General features: G+C 42.3%; 1 protein-coding gene across 6 annotated transcripts in view; it reads right to left on the bottom strand.

Annotated features, from left to right (window-relative positions):
- FARS2 (phenylalanyl-tRNA synthetase 2, mitochondrial) overlaps positions 1-25,830 on the bottom strand; it is a 249,547-nt gene that overhangs the window by 3,367 nt on the left and 220,350 nt on the right. The gene's annotated exons all lie outside the window — the stretch shown is intronic.

Here is a 25,830-nt window from a genome sequence, read left to right as displayed (position 1 = left end):
CCATGCAGTTCGCAGTCACGCGGGCTCCTCTCCCATTAGGCTTCAGCTGATCTTAGTGTCACCAGCCTCCTCTGCACCAGCCTGCGGCTCTCAGGTAATGAAACAGTGAACACAGTGAAGCACTGCTCAAAGGGAAAAGGAAGACCGGGGTTTATTCTGACACCGCATGAGGAAACAAGGTACAGTCTGTGAACAAACACTGGAGTGCAACAATGCCTAATGCTCTTTCATACATTTTTTGGAGGAAAGAGCTTTGCCTCGTGATTTTCAGGAATTGGCATGTAGCCGCCTCCAAGTGCTAGGGACCTGCTCAGTGCTGCGTCAGAGCCGCTGCATGGGGCCAACCTGAAGGCCAGTGTATATATTCCGATATTTCAACCTGATATGTGAACAGGGCAAGAAATTAAGGGGCCTTAGTCTGCCACTAGTCTAAAAAAAACAAACATGAGAGCAATTTGACACTGGGACCAGGGCTAGAATGAAAGGGTATGTTAGGCGATAAAAATGAGTACCTGTGTGTTAGCTTTCCCTGCATGGAGGTCCACTGAAGGATGCTTTAAAAACAAATTGGTGTTGCAGTTTGACCCCAGCTAGCAACTAAGTGCCACACAGCTGCTCACTCCCCCAGCCGTGGAATGGGGGAGAGAATCACAAAAGTCAGAAAACTCACAGGTTGGGATAAAGGCAGTTTAACAGGCAAAGCAAAAGCCGTGCACACAAGCAAAGCAAACCAAGGAGCTCATTCACCGCTGCCCATGGGTGAATTCAGCCATCCCCAGGGAAGCCGTGCTCCATCACATGTGATGGGTACTTGGGAGGGCAAATGCCATCACTCTGAATGTGTCCCCCTCATTCCTTCTTCTTCCCTCCATTTTATACGCTGGGCATGATGCCTCATGGTCTGGAATACCCCTTTGGTCAGCTGGGGTCAGCTGTCCCAGCTGTGTCCCCTCCCCACTCCTCCTGCCCCCCAGCCTGCTCGCTGGTGGGGTGGGGTGAGGGGCAGCAAAGGCCTTGGCTCCATGTCAGCGCTGCTCTGCAACAGCGAAAACATCCCTGTGTTACCAACACTGTTCCCAGCACAAATCCAAAGCATAGCCCCATACTAGCCACTGTGAGGAAAATTAACTCTATCCCAGCCAAAACCAGCACACTTGGCTAGAAAACTGATCCCAGAAGCTACCAACAGCAGAACACCTAAACACACCGGGAAGCCTGTCTCACGTTAGATAAGACTAAGACACAGGCTCATTTCATAACCAAAATGTTGCTTAAAGAGTAAGTGCCTGGTACTGGCATTTGTCTCATCCACATGTAATACTGTGCCAAGAATGAAAATTTCTCCATCCTGTACTTGAAGGGGGAGATAAAAGGGGCAGCAGTGAGTGGGGAAAAGACCCACGTTTTAACTGTGTACTACCTTCCATCCATCTTAACCAAAGCACAGAAGCACAGAGACTTCTGTAGGGAGGTTATTACTGTGGTGAGGGCAACACAGAACCAGACATTGCTCTAGAAAAATGGATTTACTTTGAGGAACAGAAAAGCAGAGATGACAATCTCCCACAGCACCAAGGAGTGAAAAAAGTACCATATCTTTTGTACTCTGAGCAGTGCACTGAGCAGTACTACTCACCACCGTATCTATATTGCACCTTTTCCTACAGAATACTGTTTTAAATGAAAGATCTCTCATTTAAAATGAAAAGAGATTGTAGACAGGTGATGGCTGGTCTCTTCTCCCAGATAACAAGCGAGAGGACAAAAGGAAACGGCCTCAAGTTGTGCCAGGGGACGTTTAGGTTGGATATTAGGAAAAATTCCTTCACTGAAAGGGTGGTCAAGCACTGGACAGGCTGCCCAGGGAAGTGGTGGAATCACTATCCCTGGAGATATTTAAAAAAACATGTAGATGCAGTGCTTAGGGACATGGTTTAGTGATGGACTTGGCAGTCCTGGGTTAATGGTTGGACTTAATGATTATCTTAAAGTTTTTTTCCAGCCTAAATGTTTCCATGATCTACACACAGGGTAATGCAAGTATTTGAGATTATTTTCTCTCTGTTAAGTGAGTCATGTTAAATAGGTTCTTTGAGGGTCTCCCAATTCCTGCCACAGCAGTTTGTATCCCATATCCCCCCCAAAGATTCATCATGTAATTGCCTCACATAAACCTTCACACAGTACTCAGTGACCACTACAGGCTTCACAGAGATCATGTCATGCTCTGAGTATGCACGGAATGATCTTAGGGAAAAGAAAGCCTTGTTTTGTTTGCAACAATGTCCTGAAAGGGATGATGATGGGAAAAAATGAAAATACTGTCTCATGTTACTAGCATCATAGCTGCCAAGCCGTGCGGAGAGCACAGCTTTGGTTTTGCTTTGTGGCTCCAACAGTTCCAGAATGGTTCATGTTGTGATGGGGAGGAATATGAAACTGCAAGAAGACAACAACAATGACGTAATTACCTTTTCCCTTTTGTTTCATGCTTTCAAACCACATCTACCACTATGACAGTAGGTACAACTGCTAAATGTCCTACTATAAATTTTAAATTGACAAACAGCACTCTTTTCTGGGAACCACATCATGGAAAATGGCAAAAGGCTTGTGCTATATACCTTACTGTCAATGGCAAATAATTCAATTACCATGGTGATATGCACGTAAAATATAGCAGTAATTCTCTGAACAAAGGCCCTTCCCAAAGATGCATTCTCATCAGTCCTTTCAAATGCTAATACTCCATTTCTCTAGAAAAGCGTATTGCATATAACAGCATATTTTAAAAAATGGACATGTTTTTGTTTAAGGTGATTTTGATGCTCATCAAAGGCACTAGAGCACCTCCAGCAGAAAGAATTGTTTCAGACCCACAGAAAACAGGCAATAGTAATTTCTGTTGCACATCTTTTCCAGCTGACACCTGGCAGAAGGATGGTTCAGCTTCAAAGATGGTTCAGATCAACATAACCATGTTGAGACTGTCAACATTATGTGACCTCAGTGGATTTTTCCGGTGGCCACTTTAAAAGAGGTGCATGTTCACTGACAGACAGTTGGACCGATATATTGTTCTTCTCTTTCACAAATGGAGACCTAATGGACTTTTTGCTCTTTTTTAATTGGACTTGGTGAAATCTGTATCTGAATAACACACCCTGAACCTGCTTGGCCTTTTCATTATTTCTTTCTTTCTTTAATATTAATTCCATTTTAAGCTTTTCTCTTAATGTAGAAAAAAAAAGTCAAAATTCTGTTAATAGCCAGCTTACTGAGAGAGATAAAGAGCATGGTATGGGATGCAGTGGCAGTTAAGATAATGGAAGATAGATGAAAAATGAAAGCACTTGGAAACTTTTCAGCTTCTCAGTCACTGAGACACTGTTAAATAGCCATAAATAGGATCTAAGACATTGTCAAGTATCCAAAAACACTGGGCTGGTTAAAAAGTTTTGATCCCGATTTTCCTTTTCTACCTAAATCTACCACCTATCTTCTTCCAAACAGATATATACTAAAAAAAAAAAATAAAAAAAAATTCATAAGCATCACCTGAAAGGTAAGTCTCCTGGCTGTCAGATAGACTCACTAACTGTTTAGTGAAACAATTCAAGCAATTACTTTTGTTTGGCCCCCAACAGCTTTTTCTCATTTCAACAGACCACCTCGGTTTGGTGCCACATGCCAGCGAAGGAACAACTAGTGTGAGCAGCACAGGGCTCTCTTCTGCCCAGCTCCCAAGCAGAGGGAACTCTTGCAAATAGACCAAGCTACAGAAGAATCCGAGTGAGTATTTCCCTCGTGCACTGCTACAGTCACCTCAGTAACCAGCCAACGACAGTCACCCCATTTCAGATCCAAGCACTTCCCATTAAAAAGCTCTTAAGCCTCACAGCATCAAAATTAATGGAATCCATTACATGCAAGCAACAATGAAATACCACTAGGGTGAAGAGTAAGGAGAAAAATATCCTCCTCCATTATACCAAAATAAAATCCAAAGTCCCCACGGGATAAGCTAACTGTAACCTAGACTTTTGCTGCCACAGAAGGCCAGAAAAAAAACCTGCAAAGACTTGGGGTGTGGGATTATGTTTTTTTCTCATTTTCATTTTTAATACAATGACTCACTGATTCCTTGAAGAAGGCAGCGATCAATGGTTGTAAAGCAGGTATGAAACCAGTTCTCAAGGGGATGGATTCCAGCATCAGCGATGACTGCTTGTCCTCCAGTCTCCTTCTCTTAGGGAAAATCATCAAGCACAGGTGACAAAATTCCCATCATATCTGATCTATGCCAATACTGAGGAATCCATTCCACACGGACTTAAACTTGGATGTGCCTGAGAGCTATGGCTCTTGTAAGACCAACTTTGTGCTCTCAGTTCACACTGGGCCTCCCCATTTTTCAGGGGTTCACCACTCCACGTAGTAAGTCAGTTCAAAATCCTGCTCTAAATCCAAGAAGATGCAAGAGTAGGCTAGAGGAAAAATATCTTCAGGACTTGTCTTGCTGTCAGCATAGCAATCCTGGAGCACTCACCATGCCAGATAGATGCAACATTATGCACTTGTAATGGAATGCCTCTCTCAACTTACCAAGGCGGAGCCTTGCAGGAATAAAAAAACAGCCGTGCCGTGGGCATGCCCACAAAATCAGAACATGTGCAAGCCTGTGAGGCTCTGGATAGGGTAGGAAAACCTACTTTTTCTTCAGGATTATCACTATGACCGATACAAGGCCTGCACAGGTGGAATAGAGATAGGAAAAAGACAACTTTCTTATACACACACACACACACACATACAAAATCCAATTAAATAACTTCTACCCATTGCGGTGCCAAACGAGAGAAGGTTGTTTGGTAAAATACTTGAGACAATTGTATGTCTAAACATAGAGAAATAATTGGATGCTGAAAGTAAGAGAGAAAAAATGATAGTCTCAGCATCAGACAGGATCGAATACTTGTTCTGTGTACAGCATAGGGTTTTATTTCACTTCACTTTCCCTGGGTTTGACTGAAAAGGTGCCATGTCAAATGCTTTTCAAAGCCTAATCATGTTTTCACCAAAACAAAATGCAAGGGGTAACATTTTTTGTTATCTGTTGTTTAAAAATTGACCACTAGAGGCTTAAACATTCTCCAACCCAGCAAACAAAGAACAAAATAACTCAGTTTGGATATTGTGTCTCACGGGAACTGCCACCTAAGCTCCTTACTTTCTCCTTTCCCGTGTAGCTCAGAACCCATGGCAGGACTACATTTCCCATGACAGGCCAAGGCAAAAAATTCCTATGATGGATCTCCTCTCTCTGGAAAAGAAACTTGGCTGCCATAGCTAATGAGGAATCAGAGCACACTGAGGAGAGCAGAAGCATGCGATACCTGGAAGTCTGGCAGCTGAAGCATTTTGGCTACTAGCCAGAAAATTCTTCCAGTAAAATTTACATTTTCAGTGAGCAAAACCACACCAAATCAATATATTTTCTGTCATTGCTGGCTCTCCTGCTTTCTCCACATTTCTCTTGACCTCCTAAATCCTAGTAATTTAGTGATAGAATGAGGCAGCTCTGGCAGCAACAGGCTCTGTGGGTCTGGCAGAACTTCATGACTTAGATACCTCATCCACAACCCCTTGTGCCCTTCCAGGGCAACTGGCTAGTACAGGAGCGGGTCAGAGACACCATCTATTTGCAAAGAGTAACTCTGGAAGACACAGGGTGTTTGTAGAGTTGCTGTGCTTCTTGTGTGAAGCCATTATATTCATCTCCTTGTGAGCACAGCATACAAGTAGAGCATGTGGAAGAGGTTCTGGCCCTACTTCTGTCAAACAGCAACATTAATGATTCCATCACTGGTCATTAGCCACAACAGTATCGCTCTAAAGTTTCCAACCATTGACAACTGAAATGCCACCTGGAAGCACTTAAGAGTGACAACCTATCTCAATAATGTGAACAAATCCAACACGAGAGGTGAATGTGGACTCTTTCACATGCTATCTAAAATATTTATAGTAAAAATGTTGTGTGATACCTCTTCAGTTCTTCTGAGTGAAAGATCAAAGAAGAGAAGTATAAATATTTATCAGTTTTTTCCCCCAACTAGATGTTAATACTAAAGGCTACAAAAAGTATTACTAAAAATAACATTGCTGTCAAATTAAAACATATTTCATAATTGACTAAAGAGGGAATATATATGAGAATTTAAAACAATTAATTCTCCTATGAAATGAAGATGGATGGGAGTGACAGCTGGTTCAGAGGTACCTTCACCGAGTACTAGCAGAAATCAGGGTCTACAAAGTTAGATGGCATACAAGTGCACGGGCAGGACTGAATGCCATTTCAGACACTTGGATAGATTTCATGTCTGAGATTGCTGGGTTTGCCCTCACCATGCCCAGGAGCTACGTGTTTAAGCTCCCTTTACACTTGCTGAGAGTTGAGGTAAAGAGAAACACGGCTCTGGACTCAGATCAAGAACCTATATGATCTTTCCAAGGTCACATAGCGAATTAATGAGGGGGCGGACGGACGGACCTGGGTAAATGCAGACACAGACCCTTTGAGATACCCTTCTTTCAAGTTATTCTCTCTCACACACAACACACACACACACGTCCAGTCACCCTTCTTTTCTGCAAATTGTACAGCAGCCCTGAAAACAAAGCAGGCTATGGCAGGAAAATCATATGCGTATACTCATCTCACATACAATGGACAGGGCAGGGAAAAGTGCAGAGCCAACATCAGGATAACCAAAGGTGCTGTTTGTTAAGTGACAAACTAATCCCAAATAAGAAGAAAACAGGATGGGGAGAAAAAGAAGGGAGCAGGAAGAGATAACAGACCAGAAGACGGGAGGGACTTCAAAACTGAAAGAAGCAGTTAAAAGAAATCACTGTCCTTTTTTGCATAAAAGCAACAGACATTAAAAGCGCCTGCTCTCCCGGGCAGCCTGCAGGGCTAGAAAGTGACTTACAAACATTGGTACCTACGTCTACAAATATAGGGGGGTTCTCAGTGGGGCTGCTTACAGTATGTGTTAAAGCCGGTGAGAATTCTGCAGCTGCTTGCACAATTAAGTGTTGTTTACAATCTCCTTCCAGTCCATCCATTGTTCTTCCTCTCAGAATTGTCAGGTTTTACTAAGCTTATTCTGGCTAACTGGATTTGTTTTGGAGATGCAGAAATTCCCCACTTTCCCTCCCTAAGGGTAGCATGGTTCCACACAGACAGTCACAAGAAACCTGTTGTCATTGCTTTTCTGACAGTTGCTGCCTTGGGAAGACAACACGGAAAAAGTCCCCAAAGTAAGCATAACTACTGGCCAGCAAATTAAACTACTGTTAGCACACAGGAAAACTGGCTGTTAAACATTTCTCTTGCTGGATCGTGTTTGCACAAGTAATACATTAGGACCATGATGACAGACAAAGAGCCTGTGTCTTGTAGGTGAGGCTTGCCTGATTGTTTTGAATATAACAGTGGGGAAAATGTCACAGCACCATTGAAACTAGCCAAATGATGACAAGATATACCAATCAGGCACACTGGCCAGAATGTTTACAGCTGTCAAAATGAGCATTAGTTTGGAAAATTGACTGCCATGTTTGGCGTGTTGCCCCCTTAATATTATGGGTACTCTTTATGAAAAGACAAATGAAAAGAAAAATGTAAATGTGATAGGATAGGATGTATGCACAGTGGATGCCTCCTGTGGTAAGTTGATAGGAGCATCATACATTTAAACACCATGTGGGCACGAAGACTAAAAGGTCAGGGCACAAAATAAGATGCATCATCCTGTAAGTACAATGAAATTATTGGTCTGCCCCTCAATAAAGGAAATAAAGCCAAGGAGATATTACACTAGGAAGATCAAAATACCATTTTTGCTAAGACTTCACTAAAAAAGGCCAAGTGATCCTCCCACTAGAGCAGGAATTAATACCAGCAAAGGAGGGATAAGATTTCAGCTCAGAATGGGGAATACGCAGGGAGCACTAGAGTAAATCAAATATTCTCGAATTGTCCAAGAGATGAACTTTGCCCTAAGATACTTTAGGAATGAGCAGAAGAAATCTCAGAGCTGTTATGAGTTGCCTTTGAGAGTTCATGGAGGACAAGTAGGGTACCAAATGTTTGGAAAAGGTCAAACAGAGTGCTTATTTTTGAAAATGGAAAAAAAACCTAGGAAGCCATAGGAGCTATGGACCATTTTCTTTTACTTTAAATTCCTAGAAAGACTCTGGTGCACATAACCAAACCACTTTTAAGCATGCAATAGAAATAAAAAAGACCAAAACCAGAAAACATGGATGTATCCAGCAAATCTAGTCAAAACAACTCATTTCCCTCTATAAAAGGGCAACAGACTAATAAGTCAATAACCAATAAATTGCAGGAAGCAGCAAAACACCAAGGCGGGCAGCTGCACATGTAGGGGTGTGTATGTGCATATGGCACGTATCTTCAGTCAGCTAAACCAGATTAAAAAAAAATGGTCTAAGATCAATATGCCACAAAATATGGATCCATTGGCAGCTTCAAGCAGTTTCAAAGTTGAAAAAGCTTAGGAAAATTTTTTACAAAAGGTGAAAAAAAAAGAAGAAAAATACTAAATCCATTTCATAAAACCAGGTAGTACAAAATCCGTCTTTCTAAACGTTTCACCTTGGAGGGAATTGCATGAAGGTAGATGAGAAAACTGGTGATCAATGATTACTACTAAAAGGTGATATTCCAAATGGCTGGAGTAGCTGCCAATAACGTGTTGCTTCTGGAAGCAGTTATCCACAGTTCATAGCCAAATCTGAAGGATCATTCTTGTAGGGTTCTTTATCCTGGCTCTTGGATGATGGAATATTTTCATTAATGGAATAGGGGATGCAACAGAAGTGGGTTTTAACTGGTGGATTACATTAAGCTGGGTAAAACAGTAAGTATACCTGAGGACAAGATCAGAATAATCTTGACAGACTGAAAAAGCTGAAGTGTACAGTTCAACCAGGACAAGTGTAAGCTTCTGTATCTAGCCAAGAAAAAACGAGCTGCATGCAGAGAGGATGGGAAACAACTGGGCATACAGCAGTGCTGCACAAAGCATCTAAGGACCACACAGAATCAGGAGCTGAAGGTGAACCTGTGATGTTGTTGTGCTGCTTTAAGCTAAGCAAGCACCACTCCAGGATGAACTGCTGGAACGCAGCCAGAGCGACATTCTTCTGCCCTACTCAACACCGCTGCTGGCTCAGCTGAAGTACCCTCTCCACACCTCAAGAAAGATGTGAGGCAACTGGAGGCAGATCACTGGGGAGCAATGAGAACAAGCAGATGTCTAGATAACACAAATTATAAGGGAAGACTGAGAGAACACAGGTTGCTCAGCCTAAAGAAGAGAGAGCACAAAAACACCCTTCAAATAGATAAAATGCTGCTGCAGAGTTAGGTAATAATCTGCTCATCAACATTCACAAATGGCAGGAGACAAAAGTAATGAGCTCATATTGCAGAAATGTTCACATTGAAAATATGCTTGGAGAGGTGGTGGGGTCCCCATTGCTGGAAATCTTTAAGGACTGGTTATACAAGTGTCTGTCAGGAATGCTATAAGTAGAGCTGATCCTGTTTTGGAGTAGGAGGATGAACTAGGTGGCAGTACTCTTCAACTCTTTAGCATAAAATAATATAACGGTCTTTAAAATGCAGAAAGTGATTGAGCAGCAAAGATAGTTCCTTGTAGCTCCAACTGAATACACATTGTGTATTTGTTTATCCCATTGCATTAAAAGGACATCAGGAAAAAACCCAGTTCAGGAAGCCAAGGAGGTAGGAAATACAAACCATAGCTGCTATACTTGGAAAAAGAGCTCTATGTTACTAATACTAGATTCCCAGGAAATAAAGCAAGCAGTGAAAAACTTCTGAAGAGGAACAGCAGAGACAACAGACAGAGGGGAAAGGAATCCCCTGAAAATGATGTAACCTTTCTAGGGCAGCAACCCTTCTGTTAGCCTTACAGGCCAATGTTGAAATACAGCAGATAGGAAAGCAAAGAGCTGCTGAGTTACCTGTCACTGCCTAAAGCCAATCAAACAAAACCCCCAGAAAAGTCCACCCTGTAGGAGAGCATCCCAAAGGGAGAATGTCACTCAGCTGTTTGTCCCCTTTGCTTCAGGGCTGAGAGATGCCTTAGGAAAGCTCTAAGGAACAGCCACAGAAGATGCTGCACATCCTTGACAGGCTGAACTGCATCTTTCTCTTTTATGCTTTTCTGACTTTATATCAAGAGGTTAACCCTTTGCTTTCAGTTTCCTAAGTTCACATTTAACCCCAGGGAATCTCAAAATAAGGACAAAGTCTTTCTTCTAACAAAACAATGCTGCAACCAAGCCTGTTGGAAATCTGCACCCCAAGGCAATGTGGGGAAGTTCAGGGACTAGGAGACATCTGAGACACCAATCCTGGAGCGAAGGCGGGCTGACCCTCAGGAGGACAATCACTCTGGGGACTACGGACTTTTGACATAGAAACTGAATAACTTCATGCCCTGTTGCAAGCAGAGAGGCTGAAAAATACAAAGGAAATGTCTGAGGACATACTGAGATCAGCTAACGTCGTAACAGAAACACAGAAACAGAATAGAAATCTCATCTTATGGAGCCTCAATATAGTGCTCTGAATAACCAGCTGTGTTTCCCTCATGCATGTTATCCTGGGCTCCCCATTCTCACTCACTTGCTGTTCCACATTCACTTATTGCACCTCTTCCTTATGCATACAATAGCTGTGAGGAAGGAGCTGTCTCTCATTTTATCTGCCTACACTGCCTTTTGCAGGAAAAAATACTTCATATACTTTTGTAAGAATATGTATATATGTGTACATATACACATTCAAAGTCATTGCTGCAAAGCCTAGCTTTTTATTAACCTTTGCAAGTTTGCTTGGATTGATAAGATCACCAGTTTTGGGGAAATCTTGATGTTTTTACTAAATCTTTTTCAAGGATTGTATGTTGATCTCATAAAAGTTCCATTGCATATGTGTTCTTTCATTCTTACATGAAATATGAAGTTGCCAAGGAACAAATAAACTATTTATGACTTATGCCTGTACAGTAATGAAAAATGGCTTAATGGGGGCACGTACTACTTTGAAAGTACTTCAGTCTCTTGTTCCCTGAACTGGAGACTCCCTTAAACAGGTTTGAGACATATACGCTCCTCTCTCCCCTCCTCAAAAAGATCAAATTCTTGCTTATCTAAGTCATAGCAGAAAGACTGATACACGCCACAGGCTCCTGCACCACGTCCCACACACCTGCCTCACTTGCAGGTAATTCAGTGTAGGCTGCATACAGCTGCACCCAGACAGCACCTATTAATCTAGATAGCTAACTGAAATGAACTCAAGTTATTCGTACATTACTGACTTCAGAGGTATAGAAGAGATTGGTATTTAATAAACATAAGATGCAGCAATTTGGTGGCATGACCTAAAATGCCATCATTTCTGCTAGTAGATCTTCTTAATCTGAACTACAATAACAAAGAAGGAAAGAGATGCTCCTGAGATTACAGGTAACTGCTACACCTGAACAGTCACCTTACCAAGTGTCACCAGGAGGTCTTAAGATCAGCAGAGTTTGTTCTCTGCTTTGCCTATTTCTTGTCACACCTAGCCAGGACGGCTGGTGTTCTAACATTTGTGGTTTTAAATATACGCAGTACCAAAGAATATGAAAATGATTAGGCACCCACTGCTGACAGGGTTGCAAAGCTACTCATGCTCCCTTCTGAATCACCTGCATCCACTGTGTCTCTCCACTTTGCTCACACACACAGTCTTCTCCCCAGCCAGCGACACCACGTCTCTGCAGAGATGGCTGAACAAACTCAGGTGCTGGCTGTGTGGAATCGGTGAGGGAATACAGCTCCTTAAAATGCAAGAGATGACAGAGGAGACACTGTAGCCCTTAAAGAGGAAGAAGAGGGGGACTGCAATATTCCTGTGACATTTTCACTGTAGTCTCCACCAAAAAGTGAAGAGATGGAGACACAGTCTGGACATCCCAGTAAGGTCAGATTGCTGAGCAGTGTGAAATAGACAAAGGGAGAGAGACATTGCAGATGTCACTCCTGAAACCCACACACTTTTCATCCACAGGATTTAATCAGTATCATGATACTCGATGGTATTTTGATTTAACTCTAACATCCATATGAGGAAAGGTTAAAATGATCTAGGACAAACCCACGACAGAAGCTGAAGCATCAGCCCAAAGCATAGGCTGCATGGGGTTTGGACAATTATAGGATAGTCAAAACATTTTAAAATACTTCTAAGCTGCATGAGAGCTTTTTTATATTGCCAGCGCATCTGCACTGGCAGGGACAAGCTTAGTTCTCTTGTATCTCAACAGATCTCAGTTCTGATTCTGTATATCCCGCGATACATCACAGAAACTCCACAGGAAAGCAATGAAAGAATCTGGCTCAGGCTCAGCATTCACCTACAAAGCCCATGCTTAGATCCATACTGTGCTGGATCATCTTTAAGGGACTTTTTGTTTGTTTGTTTAAAGGTTGAGCCTGTATCTATTTTCTTTTCCTCAAATCCTGGGTGAGCATTTCAGTAGCACACAGGTGAGTCAATAAAACTGAGCAGCAGTGCTGTTTGCCCAAACCCTGCTCCAATCCTGTCTCCAAGGTGCTTCTCCCTGCTTCTCAGGTTTGCCCTGCTGTACTAACCCAGCACATCTGCCTGAGTGCCTGCATGTGTGATGAACCACACTAGCGAGCTGACGTGGTTGAAAAATGACCAGGTAGAAAAAGAAAAAAGACCTTAGATTCCCAATCTGGTTCACTGAATGGCCGCACCAGTCACTGTGCCAGCACAGTGCGGAGGTGAGAACAGCACAAACCAAGACTTACATTGCCAGGAAAAATCCATGTGGAACCAGGGGCTAAAATCACAAGCTGGTAATTCACTGAATCCACATAAGCACTAAAGCACATCCTCCTTTTTTTTCCCCCCAAGTTCATGTAAAAATATGTTATACATCATGTTCAAAATGAGACTCAGATATAAGGAAGAGGAAAAAACCCATCTGGCTGTCCCCAAATGCTGCTGAGTCCAATCTCCTGATCAACTGAAGGCAATGGGATGACATCTCTTTCTGCCAGCTGAGGATTCAGCTGACATTTTAAAAACATACAGGACAAGTCCACAGGTAGCAATGTTTTTAAAACTGATCAGCAGAAGCAGCCAGTTGGATCTGCTCTTAAAAATGATAATACACCAGTTTAGTTAGGAAATGAATGAATGCATTCAGGAGAGCATGAGAAGAGGTAAGCAAAAACAGCTGTGACAGCTGAATCTTGCAACAGTGCAAACTGTTTTGCCACCAGTTGAGCCTGAGGTCAGTGGTCTGAGCAGACCATATGTGTGTAAGTTCCTCCACAGGGCCTCTGCTCTAGCAGAAACTTCAGTCTATGCAAGTGAAGTTCTCCCTTCTGGCAAACATAATGCAGATCCTGGGAAGAGAGACCTGTGCTTGTAAGCTTGCTCTTTCAGTATTTCATCAAATACAGCAGCAACGCTTAAGAGGTTACTGCCATTAAAGATGAATCTGTTCAAGTCCATTGTCTTTAACTACTCCCCTGTATTGTGCAGTATTGTAAGCTGACTGATTGGCTTTTGGATGTTAAGAAGCAAGGCTGGATAGAAGTAGGGCGTGGGGATCGAGAGGAAGAAATACTAACAGTGAATCACTCCTTTGCCGATAGAAGGCATGGTTGCCTTTAATGAATAATTACATGGAGATTGTGAGAGAGTCTAAGTGGGACTGTTATGAAACTTAACTATGAGATGCTTTGAGTAATGATCTATAAAACTGCTAACTGGATTCAGTAAGTTGTTGAGTCATTACCATATAAGACTGGGTTGCTCTGCATGGCATACGAAATCCATATGGCTAGAGGCACTGAGTGGTTTGCTTTTGGTTAGAGAAGGAGATGGAGATGAGCATACATGTACATGGATTTTCAAGAATAAGAAATTAGTAATAAAAAAGTAATTAGCTGCAATTACATACCACCCACACTAACAGTATTTTGTCATTTACCTTTTAATTAAAGAAGTCCTGTGACTAAGAATTAGCAGGTATGAAATTAGCACGGATTTTTAATACTTTGGGGAAAAAAACCCCACAGGATGTTCTCCGCACCAATGTAACTCTTATGACATCAACTCAAAGTAAAATGAGGACTGGTCAGAAGGATGCTGGGTACTACATATAAATTAATGACCTTTCAACCTCTTAGAATACGTTTACATTCAAACTGAGATGCCAAATGAATTGAGCTCTTAAGACAAGAAAGAGAAGAACTTATGAAACCACCACCGCAGATACAATTCATTCTGGAGTAACTACTCAAGCAAAGACCCAGAGCTGAGCTAGTCAGACAACTCTACAATCTTTCACCTGAAGAAAGTGTGATTAGTGGAGGAAATGTCACATTTACAGTTAAAAATTGTTTCAAAGACAACTCACATCTTTTGGCACAACTCAGCCATTTAAAAAATATTGTAAGAGAGAGAGGCAGAGGCAGCAAAGAGCACTCCTTTTTATGATTTCTCACCCTTGTATTAAGCCACCAAATTTAGCTTGAATATTCAGTATCTCAGCAGTTGGCACTTCCCAGGCAGTGGTGCTGAATTGCTCTCTTGATCCTCAGGGATGCAGCGCTGGGGCTCTTGGAGACAAAGGTTTCCTGCACAGTACCTGCACAGCACCTACTGCCCCATGTAGCATCAGCCCACAGCCCAGCACGGAGCAGCAGGACAAGGAGCAACGGGGAACAGCAGCTTTTCCACTCCCTCTGCTGTGAAAGGGGAGAGGTGGTCTCAACAGCTTCTATATAGCATGCGGGAAGGGGACAAAGGCAGTCAAACTGTATGGGGGAAGCTTATTTACTAACAAATAAGCTTCTCCGGTGAGCTTCCTCAAAGGTGACATTGACAGCATTGCACAGAAAATGAGTACCTCTTCTGAAGATGACCTTGCCCACTCACCACACGAAGTATCAGAGCATTACTCCCAGCTGCAGCACTGTCTTGAGCAGTGCAACATTTGTGACCATTACACATGGTCACTCTACTGCCCTCATGGGTTTTGCAGTTGTTGGGGTTTTTTTGTGTGTTGTATTTTTTTTTTTAATGGCAGCTAGTCTCAGCCTTCTTTTTCTGGCTTTTCACTCTTTTTATCCCTTCCACTTTCGTTTTGGCTTGGCTTTTGCTGGCATCGAGCTGTGAATCCTGTACATGGAGCCAAGTGAAGTTACTTGGGAAATTCAAAGGAAAAGAGCTGTAGCAATTACCCGAAAAATACTTTTAGCACAGAGGTACCAACTTCATGGTCACCCTCACCTGTAACCCCCTGGAAACACCACGCAAACCACAGAAGCATAGGACAGACCTGGAGAGGATTCACAATTTCACCTCTCTGCCGTGTGTGTACTTGGCACCTCTCAGCTTCACATCAACAGCACCTTCGATATGTCTCTTTTTAACTTCCCAACACTTTTAAGGACCCTTGATAAAGGGCACATTTTTTCCTCCATTATATATCACTAACAGAATACCACAACAGATCAGCTTGGTCTGGATGAACTTGACCCATCCATATTGAAATGGAAATGACCCATCCATATGAAATTCTGATGGCAAATGATCGTAACAGTTAAATTTAGCTTATGGCATAAACCTCCCCCACCCCGCATCACTGGGCTACAGACATGCTAGTTTAAGTGTTGTGTGTCTTACAAAGGTTACCACTAAAAGAATTAATGGACCAGGACGAAATCATATTTTAATCAGGAAGTGAACCAAACCAGCGCCTTGCTGAAAACTTATCCTCTCTAGTGTTATAAACATATTTATGCACACACAGTAATCATGACATTCACTAGCTTTGACCCTTCTATTCAGGACAAGCACACCTGCCTTCTCTCTGTTTTCTCCAACGAGTACATACTAGGCATGATTGGTTTTAAAAGGTAGAAAGCAGCACTGAAAGCAGGCTCAAGGAAGCAAAGCACCGACAGAAATAACTAGCTGGTTTTCTGCTAGAAACCAAGAAGAGCATCTCAAGAATTACAGACAATGCCAAAATCAAATTTAAGTGTACTCACATACTGTGATGCTTGAGCTATGGAGGTTACTGTTACCATTCATCAGCTGAACTGCTGAAAGCAACCGTGTCCGTGTTTCTATGCATACCAACAATACAATAAAATACATTAGCTTAAACTGCTCCAGTAAGAAATATTTAAGAATGTGAAAACTTCCAGCCCATGCAGATGAGCAGAGGTGGCAATTCATTCAGCTACAAAAATGGGATCAATTCCAACGACATGTTAATACTTTATTTATAGCAGCCTGGCCTGCCTAAACTAACATGTTCGTCTCTGACAAACATCAGAAATCTCTGACCATGGCAGGATATCAGAAGGGAAAGCAGGGCTGATATGGAGGGTGAGTGACAAGGGCTTGCTGAATGTCATTCAATGAATCATTTAACTCTTTGCATGTGAAGAGAAATGCAGGCACCTCACTTAGCCTTCCTAAGAAGCTCAATTCAGTAGAAATTCCTGTCCAAATAAAAGGCTCTGCAATCCTTGAAGAATGAAATCTGAGCATTTGACATACCCGGATTTTGTATGCAGGACCAAGCCTGTGAATACCTGTAGTCCTGATGCAGGAATGCTCAACTCTTATGTGAGACAACGTGGCTTCTCTGAGGTCATCTGGCAGTGTGGAGTGGCAACACATACTAAGGAAAAACTCCTACTATGAAGCTTGGAAAATAAGGAGGGTAAAACTTTGTGCATAAATGCTTTACAATGTATTTATTGGAAGTAATATCTGTTTACTTTCTTCTTCATCAGATATATCAATACAGAATAGTCTGTTATGAAACATCTGAGCAGATCAAATGGGTGTTTTAGATTTCAGAACAAGGACTTGCAGTTGATCCGTCACCCTCAAGCTTAACAGGTAAAAAAGTCTGTTTCCCTTCATCCATCATAGTGAGGAGAGCAGGAGGTGCAAACACAAATATGATTAGTCTAAACTGCAATCTTTGATGTGGCAATGGCTGCAAAGGTTACCTGCAAAATTGAAAAGCAGTAACCAACAATTTTTGCATGAAAAGGACAATCTCCAGGAGAAGGTAAAGGGCATCCATGTGACTTCTCCGCTAGACAACCTGCAAAGCCACAGATTATTCTCTTCCTACAGTAAATATCACAGTTTCTTCCTCTGGAAAGAGCAGGCAGCAAGGTCTTCAACAGCAACAGGAGCTGAGGCAGCCCTTGCCCTGCTCGCTCCTGTGCCAGCAGCAGCCCTGCCTTGTGGCCACACAGCCGGCTGTGCAAATGATACCCGGGCGGCCCAAGCACACACTCCTCACCTGCTTTTTTTTTTTTTTTTTTTGGACTTGTTTTCAGCTAGATCAGTCCCCTGATTCAGTTCACTGATTTGGATGTCATAACACACAGGATGGCACAAGTGCAGAAGTGAAGACCAGGAACAGTTAATCAAGATGAAAGTTTTTGCCACAGCCTAAGATCGCAGTTCCAGGACCAAATCCAGAAAACCTGCCAGCTCAGCTCCTACCTGCTTTGGGCTCTCATAAGCAATTGCCAATGTGAGATGTGATGTCTCCAGTGGGACCCATGCAGGAGCAATGCCTGAAAGCCTTAACCTGGCCTTTCTTAAGTCTGACTGAAAACATCTGTCATATGCCTCTAATTTCAGTACGAAATTGTATCACAATGTAAATGATACTGCTGGCTTGTAACCCATATGAGAAACAAAAGAACACCGAAGGGGGTTCACCTTGCAATACATTCATTCTGTAAGCAATTTTTCTTCTGTTCCTTACAGTTGCAGAGATTGATGGGAGAGTAGTAGAGACTTGTGGGATTTGAGATGTTTGGCTGGCTGGCTGCACAAGAGAATCTGATTCACTTGTGTTTCCTTTCAGAAATGCAACAGCCACCAAAGAATCACAAAATAGAGCCATGATTAAACAACTGATTGCAGGAGAGCGTGGGGATGCCCACACACATCAAACTTGCTCTGCTCCTGGGGAAGTTTGCAGCCCATGCCAGGTACTGCAGTGTTAGACTGCTCCCTGTCCTCAAACTAGCTCATGCACAGGCTTTCTAAAAGCAAGGCAAGCTTTTTATTTATGTCTTCCACTTGCATTGACATTTTTAAAGAGATAACCGTGATTTTCCAAATAACTATTTAAAAGATCACAAAGAACCCATATAAACATTGGGATATAATTTGGAGGAAACAACTATGCATCTTGATTTAACTTTCAGGTAGACCTTTATACTGAAAAGCAGAGTAAGTGTAATAGGAAAGATGGAAATACAGTTTTAACTGATGTATGTAATTCAGTACATATATTCTGTAACACAACTATATGTTGTTGTATTTAACAAAACAGCACTCAAGTAGCATTCAGAAAGAAAAAAAAACAACCACAAGCACTTCCAATACTTTTGTTAGCTGAAAATTGCCAATAATTTTTGTTGCAAAAACATTTTCCTTGCACTTTCAATATTCCTCTGAGACAAGAGCGAAAATACTTTAACTGTGAAAATGATCCACTTTACAGGCGTCAAACTATTTTTAAACCCTACTCTTCAGTCTGCTCCTCTATGCCTAGATCATCAGTAATTTATTTGTGAAATTCCCCGAGGAAGGGAATTTGGAAAGGAAGGGTAGGTGGGAAGCAAGAAAAGCCACACACAGACACACAGACACAGAGAGAGAGAGAGAGAGAGAGAGCTATTCCCTACAGGGGAGGTTACTTGGTGCCAAATTTTGACACCTGACACAAAACAAGTACCACCTTACTATTACCATGCTTCTGCTGAAGTTGGTGAGATGCCCAGCACTACCATGGAAAGCAGAACCAAAAGCTAACGCTGAATGTTCAGAATATGGAGGGAGCAGCAGACTTAGCAAAGTGTCGTACCCATCTATCCCACGACATAAATCACTGTAAGGTTGCAGAGGAAAATCAGACAAGGTCTAAGTAGGAGGGCATGTCCATTGACTCCACTTGAGACGAAAAGGAGTAAGACCACAAAATTTGAAGATGGAAGCAGGTAAACTGATACGGGAGATGTGGGATGGGATGGCATGAAAAAGATCACTTGAAGCACTCCCTGAAGCCCTATGTGCTTAAGTCTTAATTTGGGAGCAAATCCAAGAGGGATATGCTTGGAGTCCTGGACTGGGGTCCTCCCCTATCCAACATCAGGTGATACTGCAAGCCTTTCTTTGCTGTCAGTGGAGGAATGACTGACAGATTCCAAAAGCTGCAAGTCCACCAGGCTTTGGTTCTCCTGCGGACATTTCTTTCAGCTGTACTGAGAATACAGCTGTACAGCTTTCTTCCTGCTCCTTACAGTGTGTCAGTGCTGCAGGGAGTATCTTTTGTGATAAGGAATTAAACATCCACTGCCTCAAAAGGCACAAAACTGCTACAGGATCAACAGCTTAAAGACAACTAATACATCTTCTTTTATTTTTTTTTTCAGTGCGAGACTTTTGCAGCTATGACACTATATCCAGGTGCAAAACAAGTAAGCGAACTGCACTTCTGAACACCCGAATGACTCCAGGTGTCATGCATAATGATATGCATACTTGCCAAATGTGGGTGTTAGAGGACTTGTTACGAGTACCTGCCTGTTGCATAAGGTGTTTCCCAAAACCCAGAAGGAAAATTTAGCGCAATACAAGTCCAAGCTCATGTTTAAAGCAGGAATTGTTGATCCTAACTCAATGGAGCACCAGATCTTCATTCCATGGAGCATAGAAAGAAATGCTAGTCAGGTATGTCTCTGGAAAACATGCTTACAGGAACATGTCTGCTTGCACATAAAGGAAGGGCCTACTTTTGGGAAAAGGGTGTCCCTTGAAGATCTCATACATCTGTTTTGATGAACTGCCCTGGAGATTTTCTGTATTGGTTTTTCCAGAAGAGGAGGTTGTACAAAGCACTGCCAAAGCTTGCCTTTCTGCAAAGGTTGCTACCTCTGCTGGAAAAAGACAGCACTGAATACACATTTTAATGTTACACAAGACACAGTTTAGACTACAGCAGCAAGATAGGCAGAGACACAGACATTTCAGAGCCCATGCTCTCCTTGACAAAGTCAAAAACCAAACCAAATATTGAAGAGCCAGCCCTGCTGAGTTCTCCTGCAATGTGAATTGTGGTTCTTCTGTCAGTGCCTAACTGAACAAGCCACAAACACATAAAATCAAAGCAAATACAACTGTTGAGAAAAGCCAGGGAGAATAAAAGTGCTCGTGTGGCAACTTAGTCAGCAATCCGACTCCAAAGAGAGTCTTCCCTCTACTAGTGAAACTCAAAATCCCAGTTCAGGGTTTACGGTCTGACCTTTGGGCAATGCAAAGCCCAGAGCCTTGCACTTGCACAGTGTCTAGAGGAGCCTGGTCTCAGTCATGCCCTCTTTACACGAAATTAAATCGAGCAAATAGTCACCAGCCTCCCACCCACCCCGGTGGGGGGTTACAGAGCTGCCAGTAAGTTCCATTTCACATTTTTCTGCTTCCCTCCTGCACTAGCTCGCTAACAGGCTGCTGTTTTACAGTGCCCTCTTTATGAAGAACTTACCTTCTTTTAGAAGATCACGAGGAATCCTTTTCCACAGGTGGTTGTGGAGACAGAGGCAAAATTGACAGTTAATGTGAGAATGTCACCTGCTGTTTGGCTGGGCTCGGTGCGCGTCAGGAGATGAAGTGTAGACACAAACTCGTGGTTGCTTCCCGCTCTCCAGCTCATCCACTTAAGCCCGTAGATAATAACAACATATTTACATGGATATCCAACACTTGCGCGCTTTTGTCTCTGCCTGCCATCCATCCCAAAGCTGTTTTATTGGCTCTAATGACATAACCTTCCTACTTAGCCATGCAAGGAAGCACACAGGCTATGAAATCGACTTTCACTGCTGGTTTGGATTCTTCTGCTAATTCATACAGTTTTTCATTCCATGCCCTTTAGGTCTATAATAAATATCACCCTTGATAAGTCAGAGCAAGAATTAAGCTAATATTGAAAGAATCTGTCGGACTACTTATTTATTGTTTTAATTTTATGGCTGCCTTGATGTAAATCCTATCAGACATTGACTAGGCCTAAACAGAAATCACTAAATCACCCAATGTCCTAATTCAATGGAAAAGCAGAAAAAGTAGTATATTAAGTACGTTACAAATGAAGTTGTTAAATGATTCATTACTCACTGGTTTTGAAATGCTTTTTGTTGAATAAAACAAAAAAACTATCCAATAATGCAATGTATATATTTTTAGGACATTTACTATGTCATATGTTGGACACACCTTCTGCACAATGGAAGCGTTAACTGTTTAGCATTTAGATAAAGCTTATCTAACATTTTCCATGCTGCAATGTTTTTGTTAAACACTTAGCTGAAGAAACGTAATTGTATTCGTATTCAGGAAGAATCTACTTTGTCCAAGCACAGAATTTTTACTTTCATTGTGGACACTCTGCATAACAATCTGATCTGCAACTTGCATCATCTTATCTCCCTCTATGTTCACTAATAGCTGAACGCGTGTATCAGCTCACAGGATCAGACCCAGAGCTGGACTTGGAAAATTGTTAAGAATTTTCATTTTGTTATGGTTTAACGCAGTAAACCCCTAATATTTTCATTTGTAAAACAGAAATACCACTCACCTAGGGGAAACATTTCTTTGCAAAGGTGCAATTGCGCCAATTCAAGTGGATTTACTGAATTAGATTACAGATGATATTCCCGATTAGCCAGTTTGCCATCCTGTGAGGCTGACAAGGAGCAAAGGACTAAGGAAGGAAAACAGATAAGGCTGCAGGTTGCATTTTAAACGCTCAGCTGCTATGGCTATTGATATTAAGAATGTCCTTTTGATGAGCTCAACATTTATGAAAACTCTATAGCCACACTTACATGCTAGTGAAAGCTGAGCTGCATTGGTAACATTTAATCTCTGGGGAAAGTCTTTTGTTTTGAACACTTTCATGACACTGAAAAAACACCATGTTAATACACATAAGAAAGAAAGAAAAAAAAAAAAAAAGAAAAAAAGGAAGACCCTTCAAAATGCCAGAGCTTGTTCCATAAATCTCTTTTTGCATCCTAACACAGAAACAGCGGCCAATCCCTGTTCCGGCTGGACCAAGGGGAACCCCCCTACAGGAGACTCAACTTTCATCTTTAAAGAAGAAAGAAAAATGAAAAAGAGGAAAAAGGCACCTAGAACTTTTATCTTTGTAATCAAATGAGGGAAACTACTCTGTGATCTATTAATACCTCTGTCCTTCCAGAGAGAGGATAAAAAGTTATTGAAGATGTTTCTAAACTTCTTTGTCACTGTTGCACTGGGGATCGTGTGCCCCAACTTTGCTGGCAGTTCGTTCAGGGAAAAAAGGAAAGCTGATCTCATCATGTCCTTGATGGCATGCTGCTCTGAGAGAGAAGGGACAGCACAGGATTTCAGTCTAAAATTACAGACCCAGATTTTCTCCTTTCCAGGTACTATTGAGACACACGCTTTCTAAACAGACTTAGTCGTGGGAGATTCCTTTCATTGGGAAGCACCCTGCGGTGAAGATACTTTTTAGGACTCCAGCACAGAACATGACAGGGATTAAAAGGCACAGGTAATCTCTGCTGTATTAATGGCCTTCACGGAGACCAGTGATAGCATGAGCAGCAGCATTACTTAGTGCAGCTGTCCCTGTTGGCCTCATCAAGTCCACAGCAAGGTCTGAGGAGAGGAGGTAACACTGAAGAGTCTACGGCTGCAACAGTGAGGCTGGGGACCCCCAGTATAACACGCTGGGGGTTGCTCTAGTTTACGCTTGCTCCCTTCCTCAGCCTCAACAATCCCAGCCCCTCATGTACCATGTGCTTGAGACCCCTATCTTGGTGGCCCTTTGTGGGACTTGGTTTGTCAATGTCTGTCTTGTACTGTCAAAAGTCCAAGTATTTGATTGAGCCTACCTTCCTGTGAAAAAGTATTTTAGGCTGGAAAAAAACCCAAATTCTGCTTTTCATTTCCATACAGCAGATGCTTCTGTATTTGAAAACCCTTACTGGGCTTTATGAGGGATTCCATTCTTTCCTGCTGCAGTGGGGTGCCTTGAGGCTCAGACTCTAAATTCAGAATAATGTGGGAGCTGTGGCTATGTTTTCTTCAATTTGTATCCTCACACTCTCCACTATATCTACATCACATTTATCTTTGGTTCTGTATCACCTTAACCATGCATACAAAATGCCAGCACTGTAATTTGCTACTTCTGCAACTGCTATTCATCCAACAGCCTTCACTTCAGTAAAAAGATAGCTTCCTCCTGAACAACCTTAACCTAGCTAGTGTTTCTTGTAATTTTATTGATTATTGCAAAGTTACCCAAAGATAAATCTAGCCCTCCGAGTTAAACTTCAAACAAGAACTGTGTGCTTCTTTGACCTGGAGGTAGTCATCTGCAAGTGCGTTAAAAATTAGTATTTTGCTAAGCCACAGAAAAAACCCTCAAATAACAAGAGGTGAAATATGGGGACTGAGCCTTAAACAACTTACAGTAACCAAAGGATTAGTGCTGTAAGATGAATCAACCACCCTCTGGTCCTTTCAAGCATCCAGCCCCAGTTCATTGAGAAAGCAGTCCCATGCCCAGTAAAGAACATTTCTCTGGTAACAAGCCAATGGAGGAAGATTTTTCTCATCCAGTAATGGCTGGTGTATGTACCAAAGCAGAATGATTTCATTTATACGTTAATCTTCTTACAAACCCACCAGAGCTCTTTTGCTCGAGATTCTTGTGTCAGTGATTATTTATGCACTTTTTTCATAAAAGATTTCCTTTTAACTGTTTTGAATGTGGTGCCTTCTAATTGCATTGGATGTTCTTGTTACATGCGCAAATCAGCAAGTATGAGCATACAGCCAGCCTTCTCTGCACTACCCATTATTTTACATTCAGCTATCATGTCACCTCTTATCTGTTTCCTTCCCAACCTAAACAGTTCTAATACATTTCACACATCCTCATGTCTTGTGCATTTTAACTTCTCAGACAACTTCTGCAGCCTGGATTTTTTTTTTCTTTTATGTCTGTCAAGATGCAAAGACCAGCTATGAACACACCTTCACATAAAGGGGACAGGCTCACTATATATATAACACCATCATAATATTTACAGCCGCACGCAACCATGTGTCACTTCCTTTAATGAGAAGAAGGAACAATCAAATGGATAGGAAATTAAATCAAAGTATACGATATATGACTTCTTCAGCTGAGAAATAGTTCTCCTGAAGGACTGCCAGTAAGTTGAAAAGACTACTCCCTCCTACATCAGCAGAACTACCTACACATACAAGCACTCGCGGTGTTATCTAGCATCCTTCTTTATGTCAAAGTCATAAACTACAGCGATCCAACTTCCTAGGCCATTAACAACAATTTGTTCCTAAAGTTACCCTGTATATTTAAAATTCATCAGCATGCGCCAGAACTATAACATATTCCTTTCTGATAGGCATTTATCCCTCTTTAGCCATGATCCCCAACAGATTTTATTGTTGTCACTGCTCTCCTGCGCAATGAGTTTAGCTCATTCTAAAATAAGGCTTAAGGGCTTGTAGGTTGCACAGGAGCTGCATTTCACAAGGGATTACGTATTTTCATTATCAGCACAGTCACTTTATTCAGTCTGAGTTTCCTTCAGGAATCCTAGCAGCTTGCTGCAATTTACAGGCTTATATTGCTCCAACCTCCTTCCTACTCAACACGTTTAAGCTTTATTACCCCTCCCAGAGCTACTGTTTGCAGGTATCTCTCTGATAGATGGCACATCTGCCCTACAGACAGCAGAGCAGTGCAGAGGTGTCTGAGCTGGCGGTATTAGACCTACGTTTGGAGCAGAAGCCAGGCAGTAGCAACAGCACAGTGCCTGGTGCAGTATAATTTACCCTACCTCTGCACAGGTAGACCGACCTACACATAGCGCAGTTTTCGGTGGCTAGGCTGTTGCCAGAACAAGGCGACTCACGTAAACCTGGCTGAGGTACCTGAGGAACTCAGAAGCGGATTGAATTGGATTTGCCCCCATGAGCAAATGAGTTAGCTATTCTGAAATATCCGAGGCATCCTTAACATCTCCCTGCTTTCATGGCTTACAAGATTTCAGTGTTTTTTTGTATTTTTATCAGTCTTACTAACACTGCATGTACGTATTCAGACACTCATTTTTCAAAGCCCCTGTCACGCTCTCCCTGCTGTCCACAGACATTACAGGTGAAACACCAATCTTGCTGAAGTCAACAGTGAACTGCTGCCGAGTTCTCCGTGGCCCACATTTCATCCCATAAGGTCATGAAATTGTTCAGACTTGTGACGGTACTGGTTCTTATAGCTCTCCCCACAGAGACCAGTGGGGGATATGAAGACATGGAAGCAGGTTTGACAATCAAGGCATCCAAGACACCTCCAAAGCCTTGCAACAGGCTGATACCAGAGGTGAGATTGGAAACAGTGATACTCTGGCAGCCCAGTGCCCTCAGCAGCGTGGCCAGCTGCAGCTGGGTTGCCTTGGAGAAATAAACCAGCTCTGCAGCCTCTCACCCAGCATCCTCAGAGCCCATAACCAGCAAGAGAGAGTCACGGGAAA

Source organism: Falco peregrinus, chromosome 3 (genome assembly GCF_023634155.1).
Source record: "Falco peregrinus isolate bFalPer1 chromosome 3, bFalPer1.pri, whole genome shotgun sequence".
Taxonomy (NCBI): domain Eukaryota; kingdom Metazoa; phylum Chordata; class Aves; order Falconiformes; family Falconidae; genus Falco; species Falco peregrinus.
Note: the sequence above shows the minus strand (reverse complement) of the source record. Positions and strands in the feature narration are given on the sequence as shown.